The sequence below is a fragment of the Cryptomeria japonica genome, chromosome 5 (assembly GCF_030272615.1).
Source record: "Cryptomeria japonica chromosome 5, Sugi_1.0, whole genome shotgun sequence".
NCBI classification, from domain to species: Eukaryota; Viridiplantae; Streptophyta; class Pinopsida; order Cupressales; family Cupressaceae; genus Cryptomeria; species Cryptomeria japonica.
Window position 1 is genome coordinate 744,900,781 of NC_081409.1, and position 25,076 is coordinate 744,925,856.

General features: G+C 38.4%; 1 protein-coding gene across 5 annotated transcripts in view; it reads left to right on the top strand.

Moving 5' to 3' along the window:
• LOC131064127 (dynein axonemal assembly factor 10) overlaps positions 1 to 25,076 on the top strand; it is a 159,930-nt gene that overhangs the window by 27,297 nt on the left and 107,557 nt on the right. Inside the window, exon 2 of one of the 5 annotated variants that reach the window (XM_057998160.2) lies at positions 13,474 to 13,637. The exons of the other annotated variants lie outside the window; for them this stretch is intronic. The gene's annotated coding sequence lies outside the window, so the exon portion shown is untranslated. The remainder of the gene's footprint in view (positions 1 to 13,473; positions 13,638 to 25,076) is intronic. 5 annotated transcript variants of the gene reach the window in all.

Here is a 25,076-nt window from a genome sequence, read left to right on the forward strand (position 1 = left end):
CCCTCAGTGAAGGACGGGAGCTCATTTTCAAATATCTCATTATTCCTGCAGAGTCCAAACAAATTTCGAATTGTAAGTGATGAAGAACGGCGAGATCTTTCCATTGAATATAAATTGAAGATTTTCATGAGCACAGAAATGCCTCCAGGAGGAAAATCGCTCCTGTCCCTCTGTGAAGGACCGGAGCTACAAATCAAATTTTGCCTTGTCCTTGCGAAATTTCGACAACTTGACGATTTGAAGAGGTCCAAAGAAAGATACTTTACCAAATGAATATAATTTGTGATGCAAAAATGAAGGAGAATGGTCCAGAATGCAAAATTCGCTCCTGTCCCTCTCCAAGGGACCAGGGCGAAGTACCTTATAGCTCCCGTCCCTCTCCCAGGGACCAGAGCGATATCCTTCATTAGGCAAAATCCAGATAAAAATCAAGGCAAGTTTACGTCCAAAGGCAAGGAAAAGCATGAGATGAACTCGTTGAATACAAATTGAAGATTTTTAAATGCCCACAAGGGTCCCAAAAGATCCAGTTCGCTCCTGTCCCTCAGGAAGGGACCAGGGCGATTTTTGGTATAATTGATTTACTTGCTAAGTTGCAGACAATTTCAGGGCATGGATGAATAGAGTAGAGCATGACGAGTCCGTTGAATATAAATTTGGAACCTGAAGAGGTGAAATAAAGGCCACAAGAGGTGGATCGCTCCTGTCCCTCTCCAAGGGACCAGGGCGATACAATGGTTATATTGCCTTTTACTTAAGTTTGAAATCGATCCAAGTCAAGACAAGGAGGCAAAGGACATTTCTAGGCATTTTCATCGAGCACAAGCGACCAGAGCGATGTTGGATATATTGGCCAATTCATGCAAGTTTCACGTAAGGTTAAAGTTTCGCAACGTCTTAGAGGGTCCATGGTATGATAGGAAGATGATACACAAGGGTTTTGAACGTAAAATGATCATCATTTTGAACATGGAGACCATATCGCTCCTGTCCCTCTCCAAGGGACCAGGGCGATTTGCCTTGGACTCTCAATTTTGCTTCAAGTTCGAGCCAAGTCAAGACTTCATAAGGTTATACATGACCCAAGGCGTCGTTTGAAGATCACATGCAAGAGTTTTGAACGTCCAAACGTTGCTAGTCTAGCTAAAAGGCTCACATCGCTCCTGTCCTTTGGACAAGGACCAAGGCGATCCCATCAAGAACACTCATGTTCCTTCAAAAACGAGGCAAGGCGAGGATAAGCAAGGCAAGGGACGGCGTTTGGAAGACATCACAACGAAGGTTGAAGTTTAAAGTTGCCAAGATTAAGGAGAAAGACATGGATCGCTCCTGTCCCTCTCCAAGGGACAAGGGCGATGATCCCTCTAAATGTCCAAACACATCATGAAAACAAATGGAGCGAACATAGAAGGGACGAGCAAGGATGTTATTCGCTCAACAATGAAAGATCGAGGAGCAAAGATGCAAATTGAACGTAAAAATATAGAGATCGCTCCTGTCCTTTGGACAAGGACCTGAGCGATGAACACCCAAAGGCACTCACGAACGCATACAAGGCAATCAAATTCGAAGGACCCATCAAAATGATTGATATTGAACGTGGAGATGAAGGAGTTGAACGTAGAAAATGCAAAAATCAAGACAAAATCATAGATCGCTCCTGTCCCTCTGCAAGGGACCAGGGCGATAAGGTACATCCCTTTCATTTTCATAGTTTTGGCGCCAAATGAACATTCCAAATTTTCCTTAAATGCTAAGTTCGATAAAATTGAAAATCCATTTAAATTAGCATTTAATATGGCGTTGATCATTTATTAATTATTTTGCCTATATTTAAAAATCGAAATTTGCAAATTAAAGAACGAAAGGCATTTAATAATTAATTAATTAATCAATAAAAATCGAATTGGAGCGCTCATAAATGGAGGTCGGCCTTCTTATTTTATTTAAAATCATTTAAAATCATTTAAAAAATCATTTCATATCTCCAAGTCGGCCTAAGGGATGAATGCAATGCAAGCGCTATATATAGAGGGTGAAAACTATCATTTTCACATAATCATTTTTAGCCTTCTACATGCGAATTAAGGAGACGAAGGAAGTGCGAGGTGTATATCAAGTGTGGAGTGCGAATTCCATTTCATTCCAAAAAGGGTGGCGCTAATATCATCAAGAGTGGTGCGAGACTTGGAGATTTGTCAAAGGCGAACTTGAAGATCCATTTGAGCGAATTGTCAAAGGTGCAATTGAAGATCACGTTTAATCCAAAGGTGGCGAAGTTGATTTCTTGAGGAGATAACATTGAAGACTATTTATATCTCCAATTTTGCCTAGGCGATCTTTTCCTTTTTGCATTCTAGAGTTAGCTCTCTATTGAGGTATGGCGATTTAATTTTTATTGCTTTATTTTATTGATCGTCATATTTTAAATTTTGAAGTTTTGAATTTTGAATTTCTAAGCTCAATTGCTATTTTTAGGAAATGATAACTCTAGAGACTTATCATGACGTTTCCTAAAAAAATTTCTCTCTCTAATCTATGTTATTTATTGCAAAATCTAGTTCTTATAATGAAATGTTGTGTAGGTATGGCGACCCCAAAGGCGGGAGCATCCACCAGCCGCTCAGCTCTCATGAAAGAAGATCAGAGGACTGAAGAAGTGGAGACCAAGATCGTGTCAAAGTGGAGCAACATTGGAGATACAAACTTAGGGAACTTTAGCACGAAGAAGTTTCGAGAGGTCCCTTACATTGGCAAGCCATCACCTGTCGCCTGGAGAATAATAGAGAGTGGCATCATCAAGGCGGCCGGTTTTCCTCTAGCTATTCAGTGCCACGAGTTGATGATCGAGTGTGCCCGTCACTACAATCCACAGTCCAGGACAATTGTGTCCAATGAGGGAAACACTTTGGCGTACCTTTCAGAGGAAGCCATAAGTGAAGCTTTCCATCTTCCAGAGCACAGGGACATGATATATAAGAGCATTGAAGGAGCCAGATCAGTGTACGACGATGATCCAGATGCTTGCCTAAGCATAATTAACAAGAACTGGCTACTTAAGAGTCGTCCCCGTCTAAGCAAGGTACCGAACACACCGCACCGGATTGATTTCCAGGAGGAGTACAGAGATTTGATTACTATGCTCAACAGAGTTACAGGAGCACCTCATGCCTTCTATTTTGAGAAGTGGATGTTCTACTTCATCCAGGTGATTGTTCAAGGAAAGGGTACGATACATTGGGCTAGAATAATTAGCCATTGCTTAGACGTACAGTTGAGGAGACTCAGGGCTACTAAGTCCTTCCACATGAGTTCATACGTCATCTATGCTTTGATCAGGAGTGTTGAGTACGCAGGACTACCTCACAGAGGAGTGATTGGAAGAGGACCCGGTGAGGTCAGAGCTTGTGAATCCTATACCTACTTGCATCATCCGCCAGGGAAAAACTACAAGTTAGTCAATGATACCTTCACGATGAACATCACAAGGACGTTGCAAGGAGGGATTCACAACAGATTATCTCAGGATGCCCAGGAATTCATCAAGAGGTACGGTGCTTGGTTCATTCAATTTCCCAAGTTCACTTACATTAGAGTGCATGGATGTCCTTTACCTCCATACATGTTGCCGAGGTATCCGACAGACAGAATTGTGTTACTTGAAGTAACAAGGCAGTTGGCAGCGTATGTGAAGGCATTCAGACACAGACATCAGAATGGAGTTCAGGTACCTATTATTTTGGGTAATTCAGTTGAGGTATGTCCTAATGTCTTAGCCATGGATGACGCAGAGAAGGAGTTAGCCTTGTATTCTTTTTCATCTTTTGCTTGGAGAGAGAGCTTTGATCCACATGGACATTTAGAGGAGACGGTCGGTAGAAGATTTAGACATGAGCACCAAATTGAAGATTTTATGATGAACCTCCTAGATGATCTTGAAGTGAAACGGAAGATACATTCTAGATTGCCTTTGGATTTCATCAGGAAATGCAGAATTTACAGAGTGGCCGACCAAGCTCAGGACAATGGCAGGCACATCCAATCTTCCTATGATAGAGAAAGCAAAACAATAAGTTTGAATTGGAATGAGCCTGAGGTCGTGGATTTAGATGCTTTGATGGCACCAGTCTTGTCTTGTACTCGCAGATGGGTAGACGTTCAGCATCAGAAGTTGAGAGAACAAGGCATAGCTATGTCTTTTACTTTGGAAGAAAAACCAGCCGAAGGTGGAGCTAGTGTGAGTGAAGGCAATCCTAATCCTAGGAATTCAGGTGAAGGTAACCTTCGATGTGCCAGTGAAGGCAATCTCCATCCGAGAGGTTCGAAGAGAAAAGAAAGGTCAGAAAAGAAAGAGCCTTCCAAGAAAAAGCAAGGTGCTAACAAAGATCAAACACCAGGTACTTCTTCCAGACCAGAGAATAGAACAATTCGAGTGGAAGAGTCCATGGAGTCTATGGTGCAGAATGACAGGCAGGAGGAAGGACAGGCACAGCATGTTTCGTCAGATGGATCTCTCCAAGACTATGATTTAGATGATGATAATGAAATGACATCTCCTCCCAGAGAAGAAGAAATAGTACATAAAGAGATTCAAGTTCAAGAAACAAGATCAAATATCCCAGATTGGTTGAAGGAAAGATTGACTAAGGTGATCGTCGTAGAGGATGAAGACAGTGCAATTGATTTAGAGAGCCTTGTTGGACGTTCACATGAAGCAACAGAGAAGAAGAAGGCTACAAAGATGTCCAAGATGATTCGAGATGAGATTGGATCCAGAAAATTGCAGATAGCTACACCGGCAGCAGACAAATATGAGGGTGAGATCCTTGCAGAGGACTATCATATACAGACTATTGAGTTAGGATCATCCACAGTAGAGCAGACGATGGATGATGCTACCGACACATTTGAGGCATTGAAGGACAAGCTTAGAGAAGAAGTAGAAAAGAATAGAAAGCTTGAGAGAGAGGTCGGTGCATGGAGGACATATTTCAGTCACATCAATGAACCTTTGGGACGTCAGGATCCAGTTAGATCACCAGTGTAGGCATTGCCTCTTCAATCAATCAATGAAGCAGAAAGATTCAGGAACTTGGTCCAGCGTACATGTAGTTGGATGGATAGATCTCATACAGTGGCCATAGAGTTTGTTACAAGGATGACGAAGATCATTCATCGGGCTATCCAAGTTCTTGAGATAATCCACAGATTGATGGTAACAGTAGCTGCATTTGCCCATACCAAGGACGTTATCATTCCTGTCTTGAAAGTTATAAGACATACATCCAGAAGAATTTTAGCGCAGGAGAGGATCTTAGAAGGTGATTCTCACAGTTTGTTTCAGTGGTCAACCTTACTCCATATAAAGAGTGTTCTCTTCGAGGACATCAGTGTTAGATGTGGTCAAGTTGAGGAGGTGATCAATCCGATCCAGGATAGAGTATTTGAGGTACTTCGTACCATTCTTGGCAGAAGGATCGAGGTCGAGACAGATGTGGATATGCAGGAATTTGAGGATAGAATCAAGGTCATCTTTCGCAAGGACGCAGATGTTACAGATGAGCAGTATGATCAGATGTATGCCACCATGCTCCTGATTGATAGAACGAAGGAACTTGAACCTACTTGGGACGCAGCTCTTCTAGATGCATTCGATCAGGTTATCCACTTAGAAGAGAGTATCAAGAATCTTCCCGAGATTCCAATCACAGAAATCGAAGGAATCGTGACAAAATTCATTGCATATGCTAAGAAAGAGCATTGGAAAGGGAATAAGATTCTAGATGAAAGGTTGTTACAGATGACATGACATCTTATTTCTCATTGGTTGATACCTCCTAGGTTTTTGTGCCAAATTTAATACTTGGCTATGTATTTAATATTGTTCAGTAAAAAGGAGGTCATTTGTAACAAACCCTAATTAGGGTTTAGGTGTCATGATCTTGTCCGTTGATTTACTTTCAATCTGGACCTTTCATTGTAACTGGGGATGCTATTTATACCCCCATTTTTCATTTCATTTGGTGATAGTCAATAGAGTAATAGTCAGATAATAGTGAAATAGTTGATGTAAGAGAGATTAGAGTTAGAAGCAATTTTATTTTGTAGCAAGATTGAGTCTTGAAGAGAGAAATTCAAGCAATTGTTGTACATGATGACTTGGAAATCAATAAAATATTGAAGTTATGGTGTTTTGTTGCAAATTTCTTGAGTTATCTTCATGGTTGTTTGATGTACTTGAATCGTGCTCAATCGAAGTAGTTTGTTAATTTGAAGGACTAAGTGTGAGGTTTGATATTTGGTAGGATTTGCAATCCAAACCACTAGCTTCTTGCTGATTGTAGGAACGCCTTGCGTGGTCGACTGGAGAATACTTTGAGTCCTTAATCTTCAATTATCATAGTGTCTTGGATATGTACCTTCGTAGTAGTGTCCTTGATCTTTGATGCATTGAACATCATTATATTACCTTAGAAGATCGCACTAATTTCAATTGAGTTGTTATCTTATGGCAAAATTGAAGTTGGTTGAGTCTTGCCAAATCTCGTCCATGCTAAGTCATTCATAGGGTTAGGCTAGATTAGACCTCTTTAAAACCCTATCCTTTTGCTATTTTTTTTTGAAAGTTCCTTTTTAGTTTAGTAAAATCTTCGAGCTTTGAATACGTAAGACCCCTTGGAGGAAACAGCAAATCACATCATACCACTAAAAAAGCTTGTCCACATGTAGAGACCCTACTAAAAGAACCTTGGAGTCCATCTAACTGATCCTTTTTGCAGATCTTCAGCAGTTAGAGACTATTTTCTCAAGAGAGGATAAGATGCCTATTGGTATTTTATTCTGTGTATGATTGTGTACAAAATACACGTCAACAGTATGATACATCAGTTTTGAGCAGTTTGTCTTGAAATTGCAGCAAGTGTGGGTTTCATAATTGCAGCCGTACCATTCTAGGCAGTGCCGTACCATTCTAGAAGGCTGTGCATCAATTTAAAATTAAATGGAGGGTTCTAACTCCATTTCTTGTGCTTGATCTCATTGTTGGGATTAGAAAGGGGAGTGTGGAAGATGCTTTTTTAGTTGGATATTCCATTTAGGGTTATGCCACTCTTTGGTAAAGGTTATTAGACATTTTGGAGGAGGGAATTGGTATTATGTTATTATTTTATTTCTATTTTTCTCTGCTCTGCATTAGCAACATAAATTGCAGGTGTTTGGAGGACGTAAACCCTCATATCTGCATTGGAAGTGGAGGTGTACCCACTAATTTGCCCACGTGGGACAAGGATGTGCCTTGTCTAGACCCATTGGGGGTCAATTTAGCAACAAAACCAGCCCAGCAATCACCATTAGGTATGATACATCAGTTCTGAGCAGTTTGTCTTGAAATTGCAGCAAGTGTGGGTTTCATAATTGCAACCATACCATTCTAGAAGGCTGTGCATCAATTTAAAATTAAATGGAGGGTTCTAACTCCATTTCTTGTGCTTGATCTCATTGTTGGGACTAGAAAGGGGAGTGTGGAAGATGCTTTTTTAGTTGGATATTCCATTTAGGGTTATGCCACTCTTTGGAAAAGGTTGTTAGACATTTTGGAGGAGGGAATTGGTATTATGTTATTATTTTATTTCTGATTTTCTCTGCTCTGCATTAGCAACAAAAATTGCAGGTGTTTGGAGGACGTAAACTCTCATATCTGCATTGGAAGTGGAGGTGTACCCACTAATTTGCCCACGTGGGACAAGGATGTGCCTTGTCTAGACCCATTGGGGGTCAATTTAGCAACAAAACCAGCCCAACGATCACCATTAGGTATGATACATCAGTTCTGAGCAGTTTGTCTTGAAATTGCAGCAAAAGTGGGTTTCATAATTGCAGCCGTACCATTCCAGACAGTGTCGTACCATTCTAAAAGGTTGTGCATCAATTTTAAATTAAATGGAGGGTTCTAACTCCATTTCTTGTGCTTGATCTCATTGTTGGGATTAGAAAGGGGAGTGTGGAAGAAATCACGGTCAACTGACTAGATTTGTGATCAGGGTGAGCAAAACAGTGGGAAAAGAAGGTCAAAATTGTATAATTTTGCCTGGCAAAGGTTGGATTTCCAGCTGGTAATTGGGTTCTTGCCCAATTTGTTATTGGTAATTCGTCTTATGGCAGAATAAGCAGATTGGATCCACTGATCTGCTCCTACTCCATCCTTTTCAGCTTGTATCCATTTTTTGGATAGCAAACTAGCCTCAAACCCTAGCACTGTATCCTCGGTATGTTTTCTGCTTGTACATGTGAATGTTATTTCACTTCTAGATGATTGTAATCTGTTGTCATATAAAAATCAGAAGCTGATCTCTTGATTACAGTTCATTTTTATGTTGTTTCTTGTCATATGTTGCAAACCCCATCACCAAAAAACAACACAAAAGAAACAAACTCTTCTGCATCTTTTGTCTAGTCTCTAAGAACACCAAAAAGGCCCCAAAATATAGTTTATTAAATTAAAGTTTAAATAGGGCAGCAAAAGACCTATTTAGGGATCTTTCATATCAAGCTTTGTGTGAGATTTCAAACCAAGGGCTCAATGGTAACATGTATCATTTCAAGCATTTTCGTTAAGGTTTTAGCCTGTCTTTTTGAGGACAAGCTCTCTTTGCATCAAACATTGCTGTAGTGGAGGTGGAAACACAAACATGAGGTTTTACTTAGGCAAACCCCTATACAACACAACATTTTCCCCTCTTTTTGTATGTGTAGGTTCATATCTGATTGCATAGAGTGCTATAGGTGCGTAGGGCCAATAGTGACCGAGGATCTCAGACTTAAATCTGGCAGAAATTCTTGGACTAGGGCGCCCTCCAACCATGTTTGGCACTTTTCGGCTGGTTTTCGAAGAGAGATCTACAAAGCTCTCTGATTTAGAATCTAGAACTTTTTGTTGACCAGGATGCCCTCAGATTGAGGTGTCCTCCAATTGTGTCTAACAATTTCTATTCTAGATTGTAGCTGCAGGTTCTCCTTTGTCTCCTATTTTAAGATCTGAGCTATTGTGTTGATTTCCAATTTCATACCTTACTGTTATACTGAAAGTTATCAATTTCCTTGCATATTTCATATCAAATCATAATCAAAGCAAATCCAATTAAAAAGGGAAGAATCAACCAAACTGTTCAGCTCTCCTTTAGCACTGCAGTCAAACCTTGTTGGTTGTTCCCCAATGATTCGAATGTGTGAATGACTAAGATCTTAGTTTATGTCTACAGGCTAAGATCCAAATCTTCACCTTTTCACGAATATCTTGGTAATCATTCTATGTTCTTTTTTTCATTATAAGGTCAATGCCTTCAAAGATCTTCATGTAGCAGGCAAGATTGTTTTGGAGACCTTCTATATTGCAAATGGTACTAAAGGATGTCTCTCCTACCTACTTGTATTCATATACTTAGTTGTGCAAATATATGTAGGTCAATAAATGTGTGTGCATATTTGTTCTACATAATGTTTTTATGTTCAAGTGCCCTAATCAAGAGTAAGTAACAACAATGCGTGGAGGTTACTGTAATGTCCCCACTTTGAAATATAATTGAATAGTAAATAATAATAATAAAATTAAAGTGCAAAAGAATAAAAATTAAATTTAAATTAAAATATAAAAGAATATAATTAAATATAATTAAAATCTGATTAAAGTTAGTGAATGGTCAAAAGGCATGAAATGATAAGTTGTGACTCCCCCAAATATGAGGCATAAAAGGGAGAAGAGAACTCATTTGAAGAAGGGATAAATTTGGGAATCGGCAGTGCAGATCTGATTTAAATAAGAAGTGCAGATCTGATTGTGAAAGGTTGTGTCCCTTTAAAAGGGCAGACATAATGAAGAGTTGCACTCTTTCAAAGGGTGCTAATGGTGAAAGGGTTTGTCTCTTGCCAAAGGGCATACATGATGAAGAGGTGTGACCTCTCCCTCACATTGAGAGATGTAAAGGAAAGGAATCAAAAGCATCCAGTGACATCACCATGGATCAGATGAGATCAAAACTATTATTAAGTTACAGGCAGTAACATCCTTGTTCTTGGTGGTATGCATTGGGATGTGCTTAATATGTATGCTTAATATATGAAGCCTGCTATTGTTGTTATGTATAATTTAATAGTAATATAAATATAGACTACAATGTGTATGACAGTAATACTTAATTTCATATACATTCATAGTACAACAAGATCTTGACATATTTACAGTCCCAAGCTCTTAACCAGTTCTAATTCCTTTTTCCTGAGGAGTGGTGTGATGCTGTTAGGGAGAGGCAGAGTAAAACCATCTCATGATAGATGAGCCCCAAGGGTGAAAGAACTCATGATCCTAAAATCTGGGCTGTGTGCCCCAAGGGTGAATGGACTGAGGCTCCGGTAAGCTGGGCTGCATTAGGGAGATGGTATCATCCCGCCCTAGACAAGCAAGTCTCCCATCTAGGATTGGAAATTATAAGGGGATTAAGGTTAGGCCTGAATAAGGACAATGCCTAACTGTACTATGAGCAACCGTAGTCATTAATTCATAACTACTATAACATGGTAGGTAGTAATGTATGTTTCCCTTTGGGGACAGCCTATAAATAGGGGACATTATAGATACCAATTGAGATTGTTAGTCATATGTAGGATTAAATATTGAAGGTTCAAGGGACATATCCACCTAGTGCTTCATCTTGTAGCAACTTGGTTGTCCTAGTTTTGAATAAGGATGGCATATGGTGATTCAGTACTGATTATAGAGCTTGAAAATGATTGTTGTAAAGAACACGTTTCTTGTTTCTCAAGTTGAATATTTGTTGGATCAACTTTAAAATGTCAATGATAAAATTTATAACAAAGGAAATTATGTGGTGTTTTACAAAGTTCTGAGGTCCATTTATTGAGGACACTAAGCATGAGATTATTTTCAAATTTTTACAGCTCATAAGTGGATGATAAAAATTACAATACCAATTCTATCATAGAAATATTTATAGATAGGTCACTAATGCAGTATTGGAAAAGTATGAATGACAAGATTAAAGCGCCAATTCCGTACATTTGATCCATCATCCATAGATATAATTTCCTGCCTTTCACTAGATGCATATATTCAGAAAAGAAACTACGGCTGGCTCTTGCAGTAGCTCTAAGGGCCCCTTGTCTTTCTTGATCAATAAATATATATTGGTGTTCTCTAGTCATATTGAGTTTTTTTTTTATTGTTACCTTTGTTTCACTCTAGGTACGGTTTAAACTGTCTTCTAAAACTATTCCTAATACTCTGTCTTTATATGAAAACAATTAAGAGTCTAGGACAAATCACTATGCTATATTTCAAATCTTTTTCTTGTTGCACCAAGTATCTATGTAATATCCTCATGCCTAGCTCCTTGTTAGTTCTGTTTTGAGCAGATTTGTTAATTTTCCTTTTTATAAAATATTTTTCACCTTATTTAAAGAATTCTATAACCTTATTTAAAGAATTACATAGTTTAGTTTTAAGCTATGAACTAAGTGAGAACCGAATATGGCAATGTAGGCATCATATTCCATCACATGTTTATTTACAATTGTTTTTTTTAATGCATTAAAAGATTGCCTTATCATTGTTATCAATATTATCATATAAATATTTGAAATTCCTCTATATTTTTAAAATTTTATTTATTTTTAATACAGCCATCCCCTGCTGTCCCCAAAAATGGCCCCCCAAAAATCCGTCCCTGGTACTCATCCCCCTTCCTCACATTCTCCTGTCCCGAAAACTTGGTGGAATATATGGAAATTCACAACTTTGTCTGCTGTTCTATAATGATGCTGACCTGCTCCATGTTTGAACATTCTCTTCTTTCATATCTACCAGAACCACCATCAGTCAGGAGCTTCTTCATCTTTTACTTGGAATAGTACAACCTCAAGCAATCTGCAAGAGTTAGCCAATAGACAGCAGCATGACACAACAACCTAGCAACTTTGACAAGGGTGAAGGCTATAACTGATTTGACCTGACAGGTGAATGATGATAAATTGATGACAAAAACATACGCTAAGTGGTACAAACACTGAGTTTCATATGGATGCACACAACCACCATTACAAAACATGCAATGAAGACCCAGTAGATGCACGACCCTAGACTGAGTAGTTAATATCTGTATTAGCGGTTAGGAGACTATTTAGTTTGATACATTCATGCAGTGTATGGAATATATGATAATAGTTATTCTAAAAATTCCTTAGGCTCTGGAGTATGTTAGTTTGCAAGAACTAGGGAAATGGATGCTCATCCAATGCACCGGACTTTTGTTCTACCAAGAACTTGTTGGGATGGCTATATTTTAGATGTAAATCTTTATATTTATGCAATAAATGCATATCTGTAGCAGATTGTTTTTAATAGTGTTGGTTGAAAATTTTGAACACTTGGGGGATGTGCGAAATTATGGTTTCAGCCGCAGTGTGTGAATATAACACTCTCCTAATTTAGGGAAGGCTCCTATCTATTAACTAATCTAATCTAAAATGGGGTGAGACAACAATCTTTCTTCTTCTTTCAAGAAAAACTATATACTTTTCTCTTCACAGAAAAGTAATAGCAACTGGAAATAAATAACAACAATAACTTATAAAGCAAAATGAGAGAGAGGAAATGAAGTTTCCTGAAAGCACAAAGACTTCCGTCATTTCCTCCGGGATGGGAAAACAATATCAAGTGCAAAGTCTTGAATATCTGAAATCCTATCTGCCCTTTTATAACAATAATTTTCAAGAACAAGTGCATGGTCCAACAGCACAAAGTTTGCAAATATAATGCACTTCTAAGATTATAATGAAAATTATCACAAGCACAAAGTCTTGCAATATTTCTCAACTCTCAAATTACGAACTAAAACTAATTTCACCCTTGATATCTACAACACAAAGTGTGCAATTATTTGGAGCGAAGCTCTTTCCAACAACCTTCTACAATCTCAAGTAAGCACAAAGATATATCCCACAAAGATAGAAGTTCTTGAATATCTGAAATCCCACACTTCTTTATATTACTCAAAGATGACAATTTACAACTGTAAAGCTCAAAGTCTTATTGAGTATAAAATCCCGTAAAATTTACTTGCTTTGCAAAAAAAGATATTTAATACAATAGACCCTCTCCAGTATATATAGGAGAGGAATCTTGAGAAAAAGGTGGGAGGATCCCAACTAACTTGAGAAATTCTCTCAACCATCATGACTTATTCCAACTACAGTCCTAATCTAACTCAACTTGTAGTTGTTTTACATGTAATTACATTTTACAAAAATGCAAGTGAAAGCAACACATGCAATTACAAAACTTGTTTTTACATGTAACTTGTCAAAACAAAATTACAAATGCATAATTGAAACTATTCTATGTGTCCGAAGACACGACTCTAACTACATCATCCTTTGTCTGTGATGATCTTCATGTTGCTTCAGGATGCTAGAATTTGAAGTATTCAGGATTAGTGAAGACATGTCGAACCGGAATGGGAATTTGCATCCTTAATGATCTTTGTGTCCTTGGCCAACGAACTTCAATCTTATCTTCTTGCTTGGGGTAGTACTGGCTTTTCAGGAGGGAAGTTCTTTGCAAGGCTGAGGTAAGAAGCCTATCTTTGACTTGAAAGCATTCTATGCTCTCAATCATTCATATCACTTATCCATCTCCTTCTATGGCTCCGTCATGTTGTTGTTCTTTCCTTGTATCATTCTCCAATCTTGGAATCTGCTTGCAAAATAAGGCCCATTCCTTAATTTGTTGATTTGGTAGGTCGTGTGTGCAAACAAGACTGACCTGGATGAGACAAAGGGGCTACAAAAGTGGGGTCAAAGCCCAATTTCGGGTCTTGGGAGGCTGATTGCAATTGTGGAAAAACAAGAGCAGACTTGCAATTGTGGAGAACAAAGGTGCAAGTGTTTTTGAGTGCATTTTGGACCAATTTCGTGTTTTAAAAGGCTGATTGCAAGTGCAATGTAGGGAAAAACCTTGGCACTTACACTTGTAATTGGGTCTTGAAAACCCGACTGCAAGTAAGCATTTTGATTGGGTATAAGCTTGCAATCTTGTGGGAAAGCCTTCATAATCTGTCTATGGAAATTTTGTGGAGGCAAGCAATGTTTTAAAACTTTTGAAATCACTTGCAATCGGGTCTCTAAGACCTGACAACAAGTAATGAAAGCCATGGATAATGAACTCGCAATCACCCTTTCGAGACCCGAAATGAAACATGTGGGCATAATAAAGAGGAAACATCAACAATAGGCATTATTGGTAATTGCTTGTAATGGAGGCAATGTTCTTTTATGTGAAAAGTACTTGCAACAGCAACATGAAAATCCGACCAAGGAGGGAAGGGCATTATCAAACTCAAATTTGCAAAAATGTGGCAATGGTAGAGCAAAAATGGGGGATTCAATAAAGTTGCAGACCTTGCCAAGTGTTCTTCATGCCAAAAATCTCTCTAAATAGGGGGTTTGAATGAGCAAGAGCAAGTAAAAATCAGTTGCAAAACTGATTTCGGGTTTGGAAAGACTCTTTACAAGTTTAAAATAACTTGTAATTCCTCATTGCAAGCAAATCGGGTTATTTTTGGTTCATTACAAGTTGCCTTTTGAAAATAACTTGTAATGAAAGCTTTTAAAATCACTTTACAAGTTTCAAATATGACTTAAAGGCAAATTTGGGTCTTAAAAGTCACTTTACAAGTTTGAAATAAATGACTTAAAGGCCAATTTCGGGTTTTAGAGGACACATTACAAGTTAAAATAACTTGTAATTTCAATTACTTGCAATTTCAATTTCAAAGCAGGAGATCTGACATGGAAAAGATTATGAAGTTATTCTAGGCTGTGATTTCTTGGTCCCATAGATTCATCGGTCTCGTGGACGTTAGTAAAATCATCCATTCATTCAATCACCTCAAAAAGACCCCCACTTACACTTTAAGTGAAAAAAGAAACATAAAGTGAAATTTAAAACTTGTAATTGCATCAAAAAGTTCCTACTTGCAGTGACTTAACTTGTAATGACATCTAAAAGACCCCCACTTGTAGTGACTTTACTTGCAATGACATCAAAAAGACCCCCACTTGTAGTGATTGCTCTGTGTTGTTTATAACTAGGGAGGCGGATTCCAATTGCCAATGGCAACATTGGAATCCGCTTTAGGGCTGGTTCCTTTCTCACGCCACACTTAAAAGATTGCGTGTTCCCTTCAAATAGGGCCGACCTTATAAAAGAACACGCCACACATTAGATGAAATAAAACACAAAATGGCGCCAAGTTTAAATTAAACCAAGCTGACTTAATAAAGGTCAAGCATCATATAAGTAAAGTACTTTTGGCAAGCATAAAAAATAATCTGCATTCGTTCAACCCTCAAGCGCATTAGCTCTGCAATCTAGTGCGAAATCTGATTGGAGATGTAGGCGAATTCATCTATCTGCTACAAGTTAATTCTGTGCAAATACATCTGCACCTTGAAGGCAAATTCCATCCAAATGATTGAAAGTATGTCTACTATTTGAAGGCGTAATACTTCTATCATATGAAGAGATAGGTCATCAAGATGCAGATCTGAAGATGACATTTCCATTGATTTTAACAACAAAAAAGTGCTGTTTACCCTAGGTGTTTTCATCAAGCTACCTAAGAGATAAGTACTGTAATCATAATATTTAATATAATCCATAATCAGATCTGAGGATCTTTTCTGGTTGGGTTTTTCCTCCTAGGAGGTTTTCCCAGGGTAATGGTGTCTTGTTTCATTTTGCTTATCTTTTATGTTTGTTCCTAAGACTGAAAATCATTAATTCTAACTGCAAACGATCTAATTTAATAGTTAAATTTTGATTTCTTAGTCTTCCATTAATCTGAAAGTATAAAATTCAGCATGGTATCAGAGCTCTAGGTTATATATTAACTTTTAGACTTCAGTAGTCTTTTATTTCCAGTTTGCTGTTTCATTTTCAGTCAGGACAATGACAGGGCTGAAAGTTGAAGATAGGCTCGAAGGGGCACTTAACTTTGTTGCCTGGAAGGTTCACATCCTACTTGCTCTTGAGGAAGATGATCTCCTTCAATTTGTGCAAGACAAAGAGCTGACTGCGCCCACAGATCAAGAAGAATTAAAGCAATTCAAAAGGAATGCCCTCAAAGCCAGAAAACTCATCATTGACTCAGTTAGAGATCACCTTGTCACATCCATCTTCAAGTTCACTATAGCTAGAGAGATATTCAAACATCTAGAAGGTATTTATGAGATCAATAACCTCAGTAGAGCAATTGCATTAAGGCAATAATTACTTCATATTAAACTGGCAAATGAAGATTCAGTTATGTCTTACTTCATGAAGATCTCAGAACTAAAGGATCAACTAGGCACAATTGGATATGACATAGAAGACAAGGATATTGTCATGATATCATTAAATGGTCTTCCAGACTCATGGGATTCCTTCATTCAATCCATAAGTGGGAGATCTAAATTCCCAACCTTTGATCGTCTTCGAAACGATTGCCTTCATGAGGAATTTCGCCTTGCCACAAGAGGAAAACTCAAGAGTCCTGAAGTGGATGATCAACATATGCTTGCAGCCCAATGCAAGAAAGGTGGTAATTGGAAGAAGAATAATCCCAAGAGGAATAGAGATTTCAGACCACCTAGTTCTCAGTATTCTTGGAAGAAGCCAAGAGATCTCTCTCGTGTTCGATGTTTCAGATGTGACAAATTTGGTCACTATGCTAAAGAATGTCAGAATGAACCCACGCAAAGAGAAGCCAACCTAAATGAAGTCTTAGAACAAAATGAAGACTTTTTATTCATCTCTGCCTTGTCAAGCAGCATACCCACAGATAGTAACACATGGCTGATTGACAGTGGTGCTTCCAGACACATCACAGGCTATCGTGAACATCTTTCAAACTTAGTAGAAAAGGATACTAGTCTACATGTGGTAATTGGTGATGATGCTCGATATTCAGTAAGAGGTTCTGGCACTACATTAAATTTAGACTCTGGCATTTCACTTCACCTTAGTGATATCTTATTTGTTCCTGGAATTAAAAGAAACTTAATTTTTATTTCCGCTCTAGAAGTTAAAGGTTATCAAGTAGCATTTTTTGAGGGTAAAGTACTTGCATGGCCTAAGAAATCTAGTTTTAAATCTGCTCGTGTTATTGGAAATAGATATGATAGTTTGTATAAGCTTTCCACTAACCTTGTTCAAGCCTTTATGAATGAGGCCCCTGAATCCTGTGAGCTATGGCATAGAAGGCTTGGACACTTACACTTTCAAGCTCTTCCCTCTCTTGGAAAGATAGTTAAAGGTATGCCTAAACTCTGTAAATTTCATGATGATTCATGTAAAGGTTGTGCTATGGGTAAAAATGTTAAAAGTCCTTTTCATAAAAGTGAAAGTACAGCTAAAGAAAAACTAGAACTTGTTCATTTTGATTTATGTGGCCCTATGTCTATAGCATCTCTTAGTGGATTTCTTTATTATGTAATATTCATAGATGATTTCTCGAGGAAAACTTGGATCTATTTCTTAAAGTCTAAAGAATTTGATGAAGTCTTAAGTAGATTTAAAGAGTTCAAGGCATTGGTTGAAAACATTTCTAGTAAAAGAATTAAAGACTTAAGATCTGACAATGGAGGTGAGTATACCTCTCACAGTTTTCATGACTTTTGTGTTGAGACAGGAATTAAGAGGGAGTTTTATGTTCCCTACAATCCCCAGCAAAATGGTGTTGCTGAAAGAAAGAATAGAACTATTGTTGAGACTGCAAAGGCTATGATTCATGACCAAGATTTGTAGACATTTCTATGGACTGAGGCATCTAGAACAATAGTATATATTCAGAATAGATGTCTCCACCGTGTTCTAAAGAATATGACTCCTGAAGAAGCCTTCACAGGATCCAAACCTGACATCAGCCACTTAAGAATTTTTGGAAGTCTTGTATATGTCCATGTGCCCAAAGAAAAACGAACCAAGCTGGAGCCTTCTGGAAAGAAAGGAATGCTAGTTGGATACAGTGAATCCTTCAAAGCCTTCAGGATCTATATTCCAGGTCAAAGGTATGTTGAGGTAAGTAGGGATGTTACCTTTGAAGAAGATATTGCTTTTAAGAAATCAAAAGGTTCTCCCTTGGTTGATGAAATTAATGATAATCAAGATATGAACGTTGATACTAACCTTGAGATTCAGAGGGAGCCTGTTGAGCCTCCACCTCAGGAAGAGCATAATGATCCACTTGAGCCCATGGATCCCACTGATATACCTAGTGACATTGTTGTTGGCAAAAAGAGGCCACTTTGGGTGAGAAACACCATTCAAGAAGTTGAAAGATTTGCAGCTCCCAATGGCACCTTCAGAGAAAGCAAGAGACCTCAAGTATTCTCCAACTATGTTGCAATGATGAGCAATCTCATTGAGTCTGAGCCATGCAATGTTGAAGAAGCCTTGAACCATTATGCCTGGAAGCTAGCTATGGATGAAGAATATCAGTCAATCATCAAGAATGATGTTTGGGACATAGTGCCTAGACCCAAAGGTAAATCTGTTGTTTCCTCTAAATGGTTATTTAAAATTAAACATAATGCTGATGGTAGTATTGAAAAATATAAAGCTAGATTTGTAGCTCGTGGTTTTTTCTCAAAAGGAAGGCATAGATTATGAAGAAACATTTGCTCCTGTTGCTAGATATACTTCTATTAGAACTATAATAGCTATTGCTGCAGCTAAAGGTTGGAAGCTGCATCAAATGGATGTTAAGACTGTTTTTCTTAATGGTGTCATTGAGGAAGAAGTCTATATTGAACAACCTGAAGGTTATGAGATTCATGAAAGAGATACTCATGTGTGCAGATTGAAGAAAGCTCTCTATGGCCTCAAACAAGCCCCTCGTGCTTGGTATGAAAGAATGGATAAATACTTGTCAAGTTTAGGGTTTTGTAAGAATGATGCTGATTCTAACATTTACTTCAAAGTATCCAATGATGAGATGCTAATTTTGGTTCTATATGTGGATGATTTATTTCTTACTGGCAAAGATGAGCTTATTATTAGATGTAAGAAAGAATTAGTTTCAGAATTTGAAATGAAGGATTTAGGTCTAATGCATTATTTTCTAGGTCTAGAAGTATGGCAAAGATCTAACGAAATTTTTCTAAGTCAAGGAAAGTATACTATTGATATTCTGAAAAGATTTAGAATGATGGATTGTAAACCTATGTCTACTCCTATGGAATCTAACTTAAAGAAATTGAGTGTTTTTGCAGCTAACTCTGATTTTGCAGATCTGTCTGAGTACATGTAGTTGATTGGATCCTTGATGTATCTAGTTAACACTGGACCAAATATATGATATGCAGTGAATGCTCTCAGCCAGTTCATGAGCTTGCCTAAACATGTTCATATTGTTGCAGCCAAGCACATCCTGAGATACTTACGAGACACAGTTGGTTATGGGCTGAAGTATCCAATTAACATTCCAATAACCCTAGAAGGTTACTCAGATGCAGATTGGGCAGGAAGTGTCAAGGACAGGAAAAGCACTTTAGGCATTTGTTTCAACTTAGGATCCGCAGTGATCTCTTGGGCTTGCAGAAAATAGTCCTCAGTAGCACTGAGTACTGCTGAAGCTGAGTACATTGCAGCAAGTGTTGCTTCTAGAGAAGCAGTGTGGCTTCATAAGCTTCTTGCTGGGTTGTTTGGACAACCTTGAGAACCTACAGTTATTCATTGTGATAATCGGAGTTGTATAAAGATGTCTTTCAATCCGGTGTTTCATGACAAATCAAAACATGTGGAGACTCATTATCACTTCATTCGAGATATGGTGCAAAGAGACGCTATTTAGCTGAAGTATGTCAGTACTAATGATCAGATTGCAAATATTCTTACCATGCCTTTGTCCAAAGTGAAGTTTGTGTACTTCAGAGACAGACTTGGTATTGTGGAAAATGAAACTTTGATTGAGAGTGAGTCTCAACCTCAGTGATACGTTGTGTTGTATCAACCACCCTCTGCGGGCAATAGAAGGTGGTATTGTAATCTTCTCAGGGAGAAGAATAAATGTTACCATCCTTTGCGGGCAATGTAAGATGGTAGGAAAGATCCTCTCCACCCTCTGTGGGCAATGTAAGGTGGATCCATTCTAGGCTTGTGTGCGAGATGGAAGATTATGCTATGGAGTTCCACTCTATGCTTGTGTGCAAGATGGAAGGCCACAACATTCTGATTAAGTAATCCATTCCTTGCTTGTGTGCAAGATGGAAGATTAAGATATTTTGATTATGTAATTGTTTCCTCCCTAGTTAAGAGGGAGTGTTGTTTATAACTAGGGAGGCGGATTCCAATTGCCAATGGCAACATTGGAATCCGTTTTAGGGTTGGGCCCTTTCTCACGCCACACTTAAAATATTGTGTTCCCTTCAAATAGGGCCAACCCTATAAAAGAACATGCCACACATTAGATGAAATAAAACATTAAATGGCGCCAATTTTAAATTAAACCAAGCCGACTTAATAAAGGTCAACATCATATAAGTAAAGTACTTTTGGCAAGTTTCAAAAATAATCTTCATTCGTCTTAGCTTTGCAATCTAGTGCGAAATTTGATTGGAGAAGTAGGCGAATTCATCTATCTGCTGCAAGTTAATTCTGTGCAAATACATCTGCACCTGGAAGGCGAATTCCATCCAAATGATGCAAAGTATGTCTGCTGTTTGAAGGCGTAATACTTCTGTCATATGAAGAGCTAGGTCATCAAGATGCAGATCTGAAGATGACATTTCCATTGATTTGAACAGCACAGAAGTGCTGTTTACCCGAAGTGTTTTCGTCAAGCTACCTAAGAGATAAGTATTGTAATCAGAATATTCAATATAATCCATAATCAGATTTGAGGATCTTTTCTGGCTGGGTTTTTCCTCCTAGGAGGTTTTCCCAGGGTAATGGTGTCTTGTTTCATTTTGCTTATCTTCTATGTTTGTTCCTAAGTCTGAAAATCATTAATTCTAATTGCAAACAATCTAATTTAATAGTTAAATTCTGATTTCTCAGTCTTCCATTAATCTGAAAGTATAAAATTCAACACTCTGAAACCCAAAATTGTACAAAAAATGGTCAAAATGAAGGCCAAAAGTAACCAAAATTTTCACAGAGATGGAAGATAAACTCTGTTTGATTTACCATCAAGAAATGTAGACTTTCCACCTTGAAAAGCATGCCTTAGAGCCTTAAAATCACAAATTTCAAGCAAAAAATTCCTACTTGCAGTGACTGCTCTGAAACCCGAAATTGCACATAAAGCTAGGAAAATGAAGGCCAAAACTCACCAAAACTTTGACAAAAATGGCAAACACACCCCCTGATGATTTGATACTAACAAATGTGAGTTTTGTACCTCGTAAAACGTTCCATAGAGACAAAAATGACACATTTTGAGTAAAAGTTTGTCGGGGTTGTGTTGACGTGTATTTTGTACACAATCATACACAGAATAAAATACCCAAAGGTACCTTATCCTCTCTTGAATAAAGTCTCTGATTGCTGAAGATATCGCAAAGAAAGGATCAATCAGGGTGACTCCAATGTTCTTTTATGTAGGGTCTCTACGTGTGGATAAGCACCAGTGGTCGTTGTGATTGCTGTTTCATCAAGGGGCCTTACGTTCCGAAATAGAATTTCCTATTCTAACAAATTCTCAAAAAAAAAATCAAAAGAGTAGGGCTTGCAAGAGATAAACTCTAATCTAATCCTAAGAATGATTTAATGCGGACAGGACTTGGTAAGATTCTACCAACTTCAATATTGCCATAAAATAACAACTCAACTGAAATTGATGCGATCTTCTAAGGTAACAAATGATCTTTCAATTCATCAAGGATCATAGACACTACCACAAAGGCACATGTCTAAAGTTCAATGACGATTGAAGGTTTAAGTGATTCAAGTTTCTCCAGTTGACCACACAAGGCGTTCCTACAATCAGCAAGAAGTTAGTGGTTTGGAAAGTGAATCTCACCAAAGATCAAGTCCAACACTTTGTCCTTCAAACTAAAATACTACCTTGACTGAGAATGATTCAAGAAAGTAAACAACCATGAAGATAACCACAAGAATTGCAATAAAACACCATAACTTCAATGTTTTATTGATCTCAAAGTCATCATAAACAACAATTGCTTGAAATTCCTTCTTCAAAGCTCAATCTTGCTACAAAGTAACTTTCTCTTATCTAATTGCTAATTTCTAATCTCTCTCTAATTCTTTGATTTCTCCTTTTCTAATTGCAAAATGAAAAGAAATGAGGGTATATATAGCATCCTCAATTACAATGAACGGTCCAGATCAAAAGAAGATCAATGGCCAAGATTATGACACCTAAACCCTAATTAGGGTTTATTACAAATAGTCCCCTTTTTATTGAACAATATTAAATGCATAGCCAAATATTAAATTTGGCACAAAAACCTAGGAGACATAGACCAATGACAATTAAGGTGCCACGTCATCTATAACAACCTTTCTTCTAGAATCTTATTCCCTTTCCAATGCTCCTTTTTAGCATATGCAATGAATCTGGATACGATTCCTTCGATCTCAGCAATTGGAATCTCGGGAAGATTCCTCATTCGTTCCTCCAAATGGATGACCTGATCAAAAGCCTTCAGAAGAGCAGCGTCCCATTCAGGTTCAAGTTCTTTGGTCATCTCAATCAGGAGCATGGTAGCAAACATCTGGTCCCGTTGCTCATCTGTGATAACATTCGCATCTTTGCAAAAGATGACCTTGACCCTTTCTTCCAATTCTTGTAAATCCACATCTGTCTCAACTTCGATCCTCCTGCCAAGAATAGTACGTAGTACCTCAAACACTCTATCCTGGATCGGGTGGATAACCTCCTCAACATGATTGCATCTAGTACTGATGTCCTCGAAGAGAACTTCCTTCATCTGGAGTAAAGTTGACCACTGAAGTAAACTATGAGGTCCTCCATCCATTATTTTTTCTTGTACTAGGACCTTCCTTGATGTTTGTCTTATTACTTGCAGGACAGGAATGATAACATCTTAAGTATGAGCAAAGGCGGCTACCGTTATCATTAAGTTGTGGATGATCTCAAGAACCTGGATAGCTCGGTGAATGGTTTGCATCATTCTTGTTGCAAATTCAATAGCAACTGTATGGGATTTGTCAATCCAAGAGCTCATAAGCTGGACCAAACTCCTAACTCTCTCTGCCTCACCAACTGATTCAAGGGGAAGTGCCTGCGCAGGAGATACTGCTGGATCTTGACGTCCCAAAGGCTGATTGAGATGGCTAAAGTAGCCTCTCCATGCATCGACCTCTCTCTCAAGCTTTCTATTTTTCTCCATTTCTTCCCTAAGCTTGTCTTTTAGTGCTTCAAATGAATCGGTGGCCTCATCCAGTGTCTGCTCGGCTGTGAGTGGACCAAGCTCAAATGTCTCTACATCATATTCCTCTGCGAGGATCTCACCTTCATACTTGTCCACTGCCGGTGTAGCTATCTACAATTTCCTGGATCCTGTCTCGTCTCTGATCATCTTGGACATCTTAGTAGCCTTCCTCTTTTCTGTCACTTCCTGAGAATTTCCAACAAGGCTCTCTAAATCAATCACATTATCTTCGTCCTCGATCACAATCACCCTTGTTAATCTCTCCTTTAACCAATCTGGGATGGCAGATCTTGTTTCTTTAACCTGTATCTCCTTAGGCAATGTTTCTTCTTCTCTGAGAGGAGATGTCACTTCGTTATCATTCTTGTCTTCATGTAGCTCATTAACTTGGAGAGATTGACTTGATGATCGTTGAGGTGCCTGTCCTTCTTCCTGTTTATCGTTTTGTACCATTGATTCCATAGACTCCTCTATTTCAAATGTCCTCTTCTCTTGTCGAGAAGATGTGCCGGATGGACGATCTCGGTTTGCCTCTTGCTTCTTCTTGGAGGATTCTCTTTTCTCAGGTCGCTCTTTTCTCTTTGAGCCTCTAGGATGAGGATTGCCCTCGCTTACGCTTCGAAGGTTACCTTTGCTTGTGCTTCTGGGATTAGGATTACTTTCACTTACACTTGCTCCACCTTCTGCTGGTCTTTCTTCCAAAGTAAAAGTCATGGATATGCCTTGCTCTCTCAACTTCTGATGTTGCACATCAACCCATCTGCGAGTACAAGACAAAACTCGAGCTATCAAAGCATCTAGATCCACAATCTCGGGTTCATTCCAATCTAGCCTCACTGATTTGCTTTCTCGATCATAAGATGATTGGAGATGTCTACCACTGTCCTGAGCTTGGTCGGCGACTCTGTAAATTTTGCATTTCCTGATGAAGTCTAAAGGCAATCTAGAATGCATCTTTCTTTTCACTTCAAGATCATTTGAGAGATTCATCACAAAGTCTTCTATCTGAAACTCATGCTTGTATTTTCTTCCGACTGTCTCCTCTATATACCCATAAGGATCAAAGCTTTCTCTTAAGGCAAAGAATGAAAATGAATATAAAGTTAACTCCTTCTCTGCATCATCCATGGCTAGAGCATTAGGACATACCTCAACTGAATTCCCTAATATGATAGGCACAGGAACTCCATTTCCATGTCTGTGTCTGAATGCCTTCGCACAAGCTGCCAATTGTCTAGTTACCTCAAGTAACACTATTCTGTCTGTCAGATATCTCGGCAACATGTATGGAGGTGAAGGACATCCATGAACTCTAATATATGTAAATTTCGGAAATTGGATGAACCAGGCACCGTACCTCTTTACTAGCTCCTGTGCATCCTGAGATAGCCTATTGTGAATTCCGCCTTGCAACATCCTGGTGATGTTAATCGTGAAGGTATCATTGACTAACTTGTAGTTACTTCTTGGCGGATGATGCAAGTGAACATAGGAATCACAAACTCTGACCTCCCCGGGTCCTCTTCCAATCACTCCTCTGTGAGGTAATCCTGCATATTCAAAGCTCCTGATCAAGGCATATATGATGTATGAACTCATGTGGAAGG